Genomic DNA, 12,646 nt, shown 5'->3' with positions numbered 1-12,646 from the left:
TGTTTAAATCAAGTTGTAGTAATTTTGACGTAATGAAATAAGATACATAAACTTGTTACGCTTAAAATGCATTGTACCCAGCGTTCCCTTGGGGTTTTTTAAGTTGAGATGTTAATGTATAGAAACGGATGAAACTGTTAGTATCAATGGCAATTCTTCAACCAAATGTAAATACGAAACCCGCTTTCACAATCCTTAATTGGAATAGTAACTAGAGATTTGAATTTGAACGCTACACATGATGTATTTGTTGTGGGTAGTATTTCGCTTCCTTTTTTAGAATAACAGAATATATTTTACTACACGTAAACTTTACCAATCAACAACTATAGTTCAATAACTACTGATTACAATAAAGAATGTGTAACTTATATATTACTTATAGCGAACCTGAAATGCTTTCGATACACATTTGCTTAACGGGACTCGCTCATGTTTATGTATTAAAGTCACACTTTTTTTTGAATGACGAAAACAATTGGCAAACCATTAGGAGAGTTAAAACTCCACTAAAACTAGTTTTTATTTGTATTCTATATTTTTTTCTGCAATTTCGATATCACAGAGTAAAGTAATGATAAATTAAGTGTTTTCAGATGCATTACCGTGTAAACTAATTTTTGGTCCTAAAACCTGAGCGAGTCCCCTTTTACATAAACATTCGAGATAATGTTATAAGCCCATATTTTTACATAATCACACAATAATATATTATATTTGTTTTGATATGGTTTATTTTGTATCATAAGCGTACTATTTCAGTTCAATACAATAGCATTATTTCCTCCTTCAATGTACAAACTTAAAATGTTTTGTGTATTCTTCAGATCAATGGGTAAACGTTAAACGTATTTGAGTGATATAACGATGTACAAATTTTAAAGTCAGTATGAAAAAAAATATGTCTGTTTCCTGTAACCCGACCGACCGTAATTTTTTACCGCCGACCGCAATTTTTTCATGCCCCAAAATTCGAAAAGTCAGATTTTTAGCGATCTCTGGGCTATGATGACAACGATAATTTAAATATTTTGGTAGTGTCCGAATCGTTGCATAGTTACAAACGTTTCCGGTTTGTCAAGTTGAAACAATGGCAAAAACCTTAATGGCTGTGACATTAAACTGCAGGGCTTTCAATTGACCCGAGCTCCCGGGTTTTGACGCACAGGAATCGTAAATGACCCGAAATCAACGCATCATCCATTTGTAATATGCATCAGTTTTGACACGGGATATTTCGGTGTGAGAGTCGGTATCATCTGAAAGGAGCTTCAATGCATGATATGAATGTTTGTTTAACCCGCAAGAGCAATTTACACCCGAAGTGACAAGTGATTATCGATCTGGAATCTGATCGGTAACCTTGTCAATTAGCAGCACTCAAACTCAATGACGTAATATTAACTCCGCCCATTATGCAAATTAACGGATACCTTCCGCTTTTTCGCTAAGTGCAATGGTTTTGAAAAACAACAATGCTAGGATATATTTTGTTCATTTATTTTAAGTTTTTTTTATTATTTCTCCAGTTAATTAAAAAAATATTCTTATAAGTTTTTAATGAGTTAACAGAAAAATAAACATTTTTCATACCACATGGTCTAAAAAGCACGGAAAACAGGTGCACGCTAACTTCCTGTCAATTTTAATGAAAGTGAAAGGAGAACTACGTAGATCGTTGTCAGTGTTATAGTTTAGTTCTATCACGGACCTGGTTTATAGGTCCGTGGTTCTATAACAAAACTGTTATGGTTTTGCCATTTATGAAAAATACGATGTTGCAATACTGGCAATAGGAACGTTAAATGTTTTTGTTTACTTCCGGAAAAAAAGATAAACCTGAAAGTGAAAGTTAAAGTAAGAAAGATGTCGTTGCAACTATAAAACAATCGCTGGTGCATATTGGAATTTGACAAGGATGCACTGGATTACATAACGAAGATGCATTAACTAAAATAATATGTTCGTCAGAGTCAGAAAATATTTTACCAAGTTTTGACTCTGGGAATGTTTTAACCCCCGTAGTCCAGTCAAGTCCAGAAAAGGAAAAAACAACAACAAGGTATTCTATTGAAAGTAACATTGATTATCGTGCTTGAGATTTTTACAGAATGAACAGTGGATCTAATACAGCAGATCTTTTTAAAACACTGAAAATTGTTAAAAAAATAAGTTGTGGAAACTATTTAAGGTACTGTACGTGTACTAGTTTTGCTGTTTTACTGTTTAAAAAAGAAAATGGTATTACTTTTTATTAGTCAGTCTAAGCTTTTTTTATACTGATTCTAGTCTATTTAAACATATTCCAGTCCAATCTGTTATTTTACACTGTTCGCTGTCGAGTCAGCAGGTAAGGTTTAAGTGTCCAAGCAGTGAACAGCGTAGACCATGGGTCTACACTGGTCCCAAAGATCTGTACAATTCTGACAGCCTCTAAGAGTTAAATGGTTTAGTCATTGATTCTAGTCATTTATCAATCGAAGTATTGATTTATATAAAATTATGTTTTGTGGAGATTCTTGCCTGTTCTTGTTGTAACAGCATTTTATTTTATAATAGTTGTCATGTACATTTAATTGTAATACAACTTGATATTATTACACAGTCTATCTTAAAATAGTCTGTGCAATAATATCATGTTTTATTATTAGAAAATGTATGCATTTTGAAAGTTTTGTTTAAAACATTTGCCAAAAATAAATTGTCTAAATGTTCTTTGATTCTCTCTTTCACTGGGTTATATTTGCAAAGTCTAAAGATGAACTGCTTCCCTGGTGAACATACTGACAATGCTCAAAATTGCACATAATGTTGCCACCGCTGGGAGTCGAACCCATGGCTTGCCCTTCAACAGGATGCATTCTACAACTGAAATACATGTACCATGGCTAAAAATAACTGATAAACAATGCTGTTTCTTTGTCAAGCTTCACCTATATATAGATGTGAAAAAAATCACTTAGTCTTGATTTATTACAATGATGATGTATTTTATGTTTTGATGGCTGTCAAGCTAGCAGCTTTAGCTTATAAGTGGCAGAAAGATTGAAACTATATATCACACCGAATTCTTATTAAAATAATTCACCTGAAATAAACTTGAATATTGGATCATTCTGACATTTTTAAAAAAAAAAATCCCTACCTACCGACCCATCTTTTCTTCAGCATGTTACAGGAAACAGACATATTTTTTTTTTAGGCCCCATCGATTTTCTTGTTTCAACTGGTGGTACAGATAACAACATATAGTTTGTTTATGAACTGAAATATTAAATTCACCGTGTTTAACTTTCATTGTAAATCTCTACAAATGTTAGATGTGACTATATGACGATTGTTTTCGTTATGGCGAAAATTTAATCCGTAATTTCAACAAAAATACCTGTGTGTTTATTGTGCTGTTAACTTCGATGATCAAATATTTGCAACTGTAATTTAGTATAGTCATTGTTTCAATCTTGTAGCAGCACATTTGCACGAATGTTTAATGCGTTATATAAAAAGATGCTAGAAAAAAAACTGACTTAAAACCATATAAACTCCCGCACGTCTGCTGGTTTAAAGTAGCAATGTCAAGCAAATCGGAAACCAATTGATATCACAATAAATTAACTAGAGATTACTTTTTTGGAAAAGCGCTTGTCTCCCCCATCGTGTGGCCGTAGGTGAGAAATAATTAATAATGAAAATTAAATTTGTACTTTTGGACTGCAGACGAACAAACAGAGGTCATTTTCTGGACATGACCAACCTGCACACCAAATATGAAGTTCCTGGGTCCAAGTATGAAGTTCCTTGGTCCAAGCGTTCTTTAGTTATTAAGCGGAAAGAAGTGTGACTTACGGACAAATGACAAATTAATTTGTTTTTCACCTGAAGGTGAATGTGACCTTGACCTACTGACCTCTTTATCAAAAGGGGTCATCTTCTTATCAAGACCAAATAGCAAACCAAGTACGTATAAAGTTCCTTGGCACAAGCGTTCAAAGTTATTCAGCGAAAATCGTTTGTTTAACTCAAGGTGACCTTTGACTACTGGCCTGAATATCGATAAGGGTCATCTACTTGTCATGATCAACTAGCATAGTAAGTATCAAGTTCCTGGATTGAAGCGTTCTTAGCTATTGAGCGGAAGCCGGGTTTTTACTTCACGGTCCTTGCGATACATACCAAGACCTTGACTTTTGACCAAAACAATAGGGTCATAAACTAGTCATGACCAACTGGCGTACCAAGTATGAAGTCCGAAGTTTTTCAGCGGAAACAGTTTTTATCACCCCAACACGACCTTGACCTGTGACCTTCTGATCCTAAAATTAATTGGGGCTATCAAATAGTCATGACCAAATGGCATGTATAGTATGAAAATCATGGAAGCAAGCCTTCTTTAGTTATAGAGCTGAAACCGGTTGATTGATCTAAATGTCACCGCGACCTTGACCTTTGACCTACTGATCTCAAAATCAATTGGGGTCATCTACTAGTTATGTCAAATTTGCATACCGGGTATGAAGTTCCTGGACCTTAAGGATCTTTAGTAATTGAGCGGATTGTATTACCTCAGGGTCACCGCAACCTTGACATTTGACCTTCTGATCCCCAAATCAATAGGGTTTATCAACTAGTCATGACCAACTTGCGTCCAAAGTGGGAGTTCCTAGGTGAAAGCATTATATAGTACTTCTACCATTTACTGGACATGACCAACTAGCACACCAATTATGAAGTCTCTGGGTCTTATTTTTTCTCAAATTATTTAGCGGAAACGAAGTGTGACGTACGGACGGACGGACGGACGGACGGTTGTACAGAATGACAGACGGACGGACGTACGGACGTGGGAGGACTTAATTACACATTGGGCCTATTATTCAGAACGATTTAAAGTTAACATTGTTAAAATCGTCATCGTTGTTAACTTTTAAGCTTTTCTGCTTACACTTGTGATCTGCAGAATTACTTACAAGATTCAAGTCAATGTTTCACATGTATTTTACTTATATGAATGTATGAGCACATCTTCAAATAATTTATATTTAAAAGGTAAAATTCGTTAATAATGTTAACCTCAACAAAGTGTTGAACAATCGGCCCATTGTAATTGATAGTGGCAGCCTTTTATAACTAGCAATATTGGAATTCCAGAACATTCGCAACGTGGTTATCAGTTCTTCAAGCAAGCAAGATCGAGTACTTTAGTAAGATGTATTCAATTGAAAAGTGTACATTCGTTTATCTTTAACACATTATGGTTCGTATCATAGGACTATATGAATAGCATAACATAACATGACATTACATATAATAACATAACATATAATAACATAACATTCGTTCGTTCGTTGGTTCATTCGCTCGTTGGTTCGTTCGCTCGTTGGTTCGTTCGTTCGTTTATTCATATATTCATTCATTCATTCGTTCGTTCGTTCGTTCGTTCGTTCGTTCGTTCGTTCGTTCGTTCTTTCGTTCATTCATTCGTTCATGGATTCATTTATTTACTTTACGTTTGTATGTCAAAAGCACGAGCATTATCTACATTTCGTATATCACGTACCGCCACTGTTACATTTGGCCTGTTCTTTTGTTTTCGTCACATAAGCCATCACATTTTTGCAGAGTACATATATGATCTATTCTTCTTCTTTCATAACGTTATGTCGTTCTTTCTCTTCTCTGTCTGGCCAAAGTAATCGTACACGGGTATTATATAATAATTTAAGTATACCACTAAGATTACCCGGGTTACATTTGTTTCATCAATGTCCACTCTTGCTAAAAAGTTTTTGTCATGGGCAATTATGATTTTTTCTTTGTCGTGTTGCTTCAACATTGCAATCAGCTTTTTGTTTAATCTTGGGTACAGAGTATTCATTACAAAGGAGCTATTATGAGAACAATACGACAAGAAAACAATGAATGTTGGACGATTATCTCGTTTTAACGAATCTGCAGGCAACGCTATTATCCAGTCGCCAAGATGTTGAGTCTTAAGTCTCTTGCAATAGCATATAACAAACACACCAAGCAGCAGCAAAAACAAGCCGCTTCCACCAATGATGAAATGTAAATAGAGTTTGCTTTCTGACTCACAGACATTCTTTAGAACGTCAGGAAGCGAATCATGTGTCATGTTAACAACCACATGTTTTTCACCGTTGAGACAGCAGGAGCAGAAACATTGAAGAGCGTCACAAGTTTAAGAAAGTTACAATCACATTTTAACTCATTCCCATTCAGTATGATATCAAGATGTGTCATTTGAGTGATATTTGTTACGCTCTCTAAGAACGCACAACCTATGGTTTCCATTATGTTATTCCTGAGATCAATAACTCGAAAGTCTTTATTGTTTGACACATCCAAACTTATTTCACGTATTTTGTTGTTTGATATATTCAATATCCTCAAATTAGTATTCACTTGAAACATATCTTCTGGTAAGTGAATTAACCCGTTATCGGCTATATCAAGAATTCTAAGTAGTGTGTTGTTGTGCACAAGTTTCGTTAACTCTTTGTCAGACAGAATATTTAATCTGGCTCCTGGAATGATTATTTTTTTTCAAAGACGGCATGTCTACAAAAGCGTTCGCCACAATTGGTACTCCGTCAAATTTGGGATTCGGAAAAGCTAGGTCCAAGTATTGTAGCGAATGAAAACCAGAATATCTCTTTATCTGTTGTGACGTCGTGGCTCCGGATAACAATAGGTTTTCAAGATTATTATTTTGTGAACAAGTCGACGACAAAATGTGCAAATACAACCGGTCGAGATAAGAATTTCGAAGCTGTATAGTTCTGACGGACGGCTGTGCTAGTATGCATCCTGTATTAGAATTGAAGATAGGAGCAGGTGAACATCCTAAATTATTTGCCCTTCTTAGAATATAGTGCGAATTCGGTGTCCAAACAATGCTTTCATATCCTCGACTTATAGAAGGCCAATTGTCAACAGCAATACTCTTCAATGACTTCAACTTTAGCAACGTTGTAAAACAATTAAACCCTTCGTCAATATCTGTTCCAGACATATTCATTACCCTTAGGCTTGACAGAGCTCGGAAATCATCCTGTATTTCTGTTGCATATGTCCAACTGATATCAAGTATTTCAAGAGTTGTATTCCTCAAGTTATATATAAATGGTGGTTTAATAACAGCTCCTGCAAAATGTATTGCCGTATGAATGCCGCTTATGTTCAACACTTTCAATGCAACAGAACTCAAATTTCTTAAAGATGCAGTGAAATTTGCAAATGTAAGATTACTGTTCATTGAGAAATCAAGTACCTCCAAGTTTCAATTGTCTCTGAAAGTGGCGTCTTCAATACTAACAATGTCACAGTGGTACATCATTTTTAAACAAAATTCTAAGTCTAATATTTTTCTAAGATAAAACAATCAAATAAAAGATTACATACTCATTTCATATACATAAATAATGTGCATAAGTACATTTAAAAATATGAAACATGTACATAATGCACCAGTCAATTTTAACCCCCCCCCCCCCCCCAGGTCCGGGGTTATGCCGGGGATAGCCAGGGAAACGGGCTGTGTTTTTACCTTTCAGGTGGCCCTGCAGTGCCTTGTGAATGCGGTGGTTTTGTCTTCGAGCAAAATATAGCGGGGAATATGCCTTACCTAGGCTCCCTGGGGTGCGGGGGCATATGGCAGGGAATTGACCATCAGTTCGACCTTGCAGGACGAGGATTTTACCTGAGGTTGGCTGGACCGAAAGTCAAAGTCCCGGCTATTCCCCTGACCTGGGGGGGGGGGGGGGTGGGGGTTACAATTGACTGGTGCATAAGTAGATGTAACATGTATATTTATAATAATATATAATTATAGTACATGTATGTAAAAATATTAACACGCTGTCTTAACATTTAGCAAATAAAAATGATTTAAGAATTCCAAACATAAATTAAAAAACAAACATTATTGAACACATCAACGTACAAAACTACTCAAAGATACATACATACATAGCCCTTTGATACGAATATCCCAGTTCCATGCCGATTGTTGACATTCGTTTTTTCGACAGAAAATCTTCTCTTACGCGTATAATTCACTTATAATCCATGTTTTACTGTAATGACTCAAATTGTTAGGTGTATCGTAATCAACTGTCAGTGTGCACTTTTAGTGTTTACTTATTTTAAACGTATATTCATGATAAAATCATCACCCGAGTTTCCAACTACTACGATAAAGAAATTCCATTATTGACCTATGAATAGCGGGGAAATACCTTCTGGTTCTAAAAATAGCAACATCCGGTATGTGTTACAACTCGGGGACAATCGTAATAAAATTTAACTAATGTCACCTTCAACACATTAACAAATAAAGTTAGGTGAACATTTAATTCCAATATTGATTAGATTAAAGAAAAAAGATTACCTCATGGTTTTTCAATGCAGTAAACATAACAAAACAACATAAAACATATTTATTCCCATTCACATAATTACCGGTCCACACATTTTACATTTCCGGCACATGATATTTCAGATATTTCAGATAACCAATCGGAAAACATAAACGAATCGGGAACAGTTATTAAACTTATTTGTCGTTCTTCCGAAATAATGTTTTGAAGGAAAATTGAAGACTATCTATTCAACCATAAAAGCATTTTTAACACTCATGCAATCGCCACCCATTTGCATTTTTTAATCATTATAAAATAATAGTAAAACCCAACTGTCAACCAACTTAAAAACCGCTCCTATCACTAACTAAAATAAATTCCCATTCCATAATAGGCGCGCACTTCAGTGCGGCGCCAATGATATAATCTTTGGGGCGGTCAATGAAACACGAGTTCACTGTAAACAGATTCTAATGGGGGCTTCAACTAGTTTGTATGACCATAACCTCGCACTTGTCCAAGCAACATTCGTCAAATATTAGTAGATTGAAAATATAAGCATCATCAGAGCACGCATGAACTTAAATACAATGAATGATAAAATATTTTTATTTTAAGTACTCAACGACTGGATACACACATCACATGTTAACGAATGAATCAAGCCGGTTCGAAAGAGCTAGATCTTTAGAGTTACGATAAAGTCATTTAAAGACAACTATCTGATATAGCTCGCCTTAAAATATTTAGAATTAAGTCAAGGAACAAAATAACGCGAAATTGTTAACGACACTCGTCCGTCAACCCACACGCCTGGTTTTCGCCAATCTATAACCCGGATTTCTTCTATGAAATATCATCCTAAAAAGAAGAAAATTAAAACATAAAGAACAAGTCATCTTTATTCTAAAAAAATTATTTCAATCCATTTTGATTGTTTGCTATAATGTTGCCGTAAGCATCGTAATTTTATGACCATAATAGCGGCATGGCCATTAACTGATTAAACATGATTACAGAGAATAACTGGTTACTTGGTGTGTGCTATTAGTTTGTTTTGCATCCTTTCATATGTAAGGCAAAAGAAGGCGATTCTTTAAATACCTTACAGATACGGTTTATTAGTTCAATAACAATTTAAAGAAATAATTGACCAGAAACGCCGAAAAGCGGAGAAACTAGGTTGTTAATCTGAGCATTCAGGAAGATTGGCAAATGTTATGTGTTTGGTAATTAAAGATAAGCAGTGACGTTTACATTAATCTATCAATGATCTAAATCTCGCCATAATTTATATATATAATGTATATATTAATTGTTCTCAATGCAAATGTTTCTTAACTAATATTATTAAGCCCAAACTGTTTTCCAATTTTCTGTAACATTGACATTGGACTTTATCCCAAATCCATCCTTTGTTCAAAATATTATTGAAGAAAAATTGAAACCTGTGTTTTTCAGTGCATTTCTTTCATCATAAGCATAACTTTGACAAGCAACAGTGCATTGTCAAAACGTACTTTTAAGACGTGCATTAGATCTCCGAACCTACAAAAGTTACATGTAACGTTAGCGCGCACAGGCCCCAATTTCTCGAAACTTCTTACGCTTAGCAGACTTAAGTCGCTTATTTCAATTAGCCAAAATACATACTGAATATGGATTTTGATCAATGAAAAACGGTTAATTAATCATACAGATTATACCTACATAATTTCTAAAAACTCTTTGAGAAGTAAATATTACGCGTATTATAGAACAAAAAATAGCGAGCTTAGCTTAATCCTGTTATAAGGGACTTAGGAAGTTTCGAGAAATTGGGGCCAGGACTGTGGCACATTGCCAGCAACATCGAAACGTTTGCATACAATTTGGCGCCTTTTTATGAACAATCTACAACAAACTGTCATTTTGTATCCCTTTTTGCAAAAGAACAAAACATACATTTTAAATAATCAGCGTACACGCATTGTAATTGCCAATGAGCGTATCGTTAAAAGTTACTGTAAATTTGCTAATGTAAACAAAAAAAATAAAACTCTTGCGAATACTGAATCGATAAAGAATGGAATGATTTCAATTACAATATTAAACATAAAATAACTTAATTTTATGATATTAGTATATAACATAAAGCATCAACTCGAAGAACTTAATAAAGATATATAACAATGATTATTATACCTAACTTTTGTCTACAATGGTAAAATCCCATTACCCGAAAAAGAGATATTTTGACTGTCAGAAACATTTTCAACATTTTTGACACGTGACCAAGCGAAAATTCAGGTCTTGTGACCGCAGTGACATTTTGAATGTCATATAAGGTCAAATAAATGCTTCAATACATTAGTTAAATCATGACGTTATTGCCTCCCTTATACACATACAGTTGTGACGTCACTATTCAATGTGTACACAAAAACATCAGACAACAGGAAATTGAAATTAACGGTGGAATTTTGTTCTAGATATAATTATTTTATTATGTTATACAGTATGTTGTTTATCTTGTTAAACTTGTTTTATAAAATGAATTAAAAACATTTTAAAACTTTTTTATGTACTTAATTTTGTTCGGTATTATAAAATAAATATCATATGGCAGCATGTGTGACATTGATATTGTCAACCCTCGAAACAGAATGTCACCCGAGGCGTCACATTCTGCTCTCGGGTTGACAATATATCAATGTCACACATGCTGCCATATGATATTTATATAATGTGCCTGCTTTTGTCATATTAAAAATGAGAGTTCATAACCCACTTCAAGGCGCAGACATGAAGAAAACCATCGACAATTAATGTTTTAATATCTCATAATATTTTTTAATCATCCAGTTTGGGTGGTTTTAAAGATAACTTGCTAGTTACATCATCAGTCATTTTTGTGGACTATTCGGTCTAATGGCAAAGGAATGTCATTCTGTGTTCAAATAAAAAAGTATCCAAATACCATATACTCCACATACTACTGACATGTATAAGCTACAACGAGGAGGATGAAACGCATGACCGTATAGGCCGGAATTCCATGTGCACGCTGTCCGCTTGGAAACGTGAAAACAAACAGGTTAATAATCGTTTGGACTAAACAATATATATTTTACAACGATTGTGAAGAAAGTTACTATAATTTATTATAAGTCAGTCTCGTTGGTACGATGTTGCGCGAGAGTGTGGTCTTGTGTTGTAGGGGAAACCGGAGGTCCCGAAAAATAACACACTTGTCCGGCTTGGTGACCACTACCAAACCCACATTCGCCCAGGGCTGGGAATTGAATCCGGGTGGCCTCGGTGAGAAGCGGGCGCTAACCGGACTTTATCGTGCATCCAAATTATCGTTTGATCTATTCGATGTGTCCGATCCCCGGGCATACACATCCGATCCGCATTCGCGCCGAATCACTCAATGAATATGAACGCAATTGGGTTGGTCAAAGTACGCGTGGAGTCCTTCGGACTCCACACACATTGACCAACCAAATTGCGTTCATACCCCGATAATGACATCCACCCCGCAATTCATTCCTTAAATAACTGCAATTGTAGAAACGATTGTGACCATTAAAAAAGGTAACATCCCTAACTCAGAATACAACATACATATTCAGCCAATGAATTGCAAAAAGGCAACCATTTGGTACTAGGCTTAGTCATTAAGAATTTTAACTTTCGCTGGTGTATAAGAAAGGCTCGTTCGCTTCACTCAATCCGCCCATTCTTAATCATTGAAATGCTACTTCATGTCATCTAGATGACCTGAATTAAAACCTTAATGATTAAGATTTTCATTCATGTCATCTTACTATTACTTAAAACACGAGTTTCTATATTTCTTTGCGGATACTTGGAATACGGTTTCCGTTTCGAAATGAAGATGCGTAACACCGATGCGGACTACGGATGCGAAAAACATGGAATACCGGCCTTACATTTACATGCTTTTGCTTCAACGCAGTGAATCTCTCAGTGCTTCCAGCACTTGGATTTTACTTCTAAACTAAATACAAATATTGTATTATTGTGACTAAATATTAGCAGGTTATTAAATCTTTGAAAACAAATGAAGCATATTTAAGAGAACTACAATTAGTGACATTTGACACAATTGTTTTTTACCATAATCCAACTTTTAAGAAAGCGAGAGCCACTATAGTACTAGTGAATTAAAACCGTCAAACTAATTACTCACGTAAATTCAACAGCGTCCAACTTCAGCACGCGTGCGCAAGTTTTTCGATTTGATGTTAAATTTTCTT

Source organism: Mya arenaria, chromosome 2, assembly GCF_026914265.1.
Source record: "Mya arenaria isolate MELC-2E11 chromosome 2, ASM2691426v1".
NCBI lineage: Eukaryota > Metazoa > Mollusca > Bivalvia > Myida > Myidae > Mya > Mya arenaria.
The sequence above is the reverse complement of the archived record's forward strand: the minus strand, read 5'-3'. Positions refer to the sequence as shown.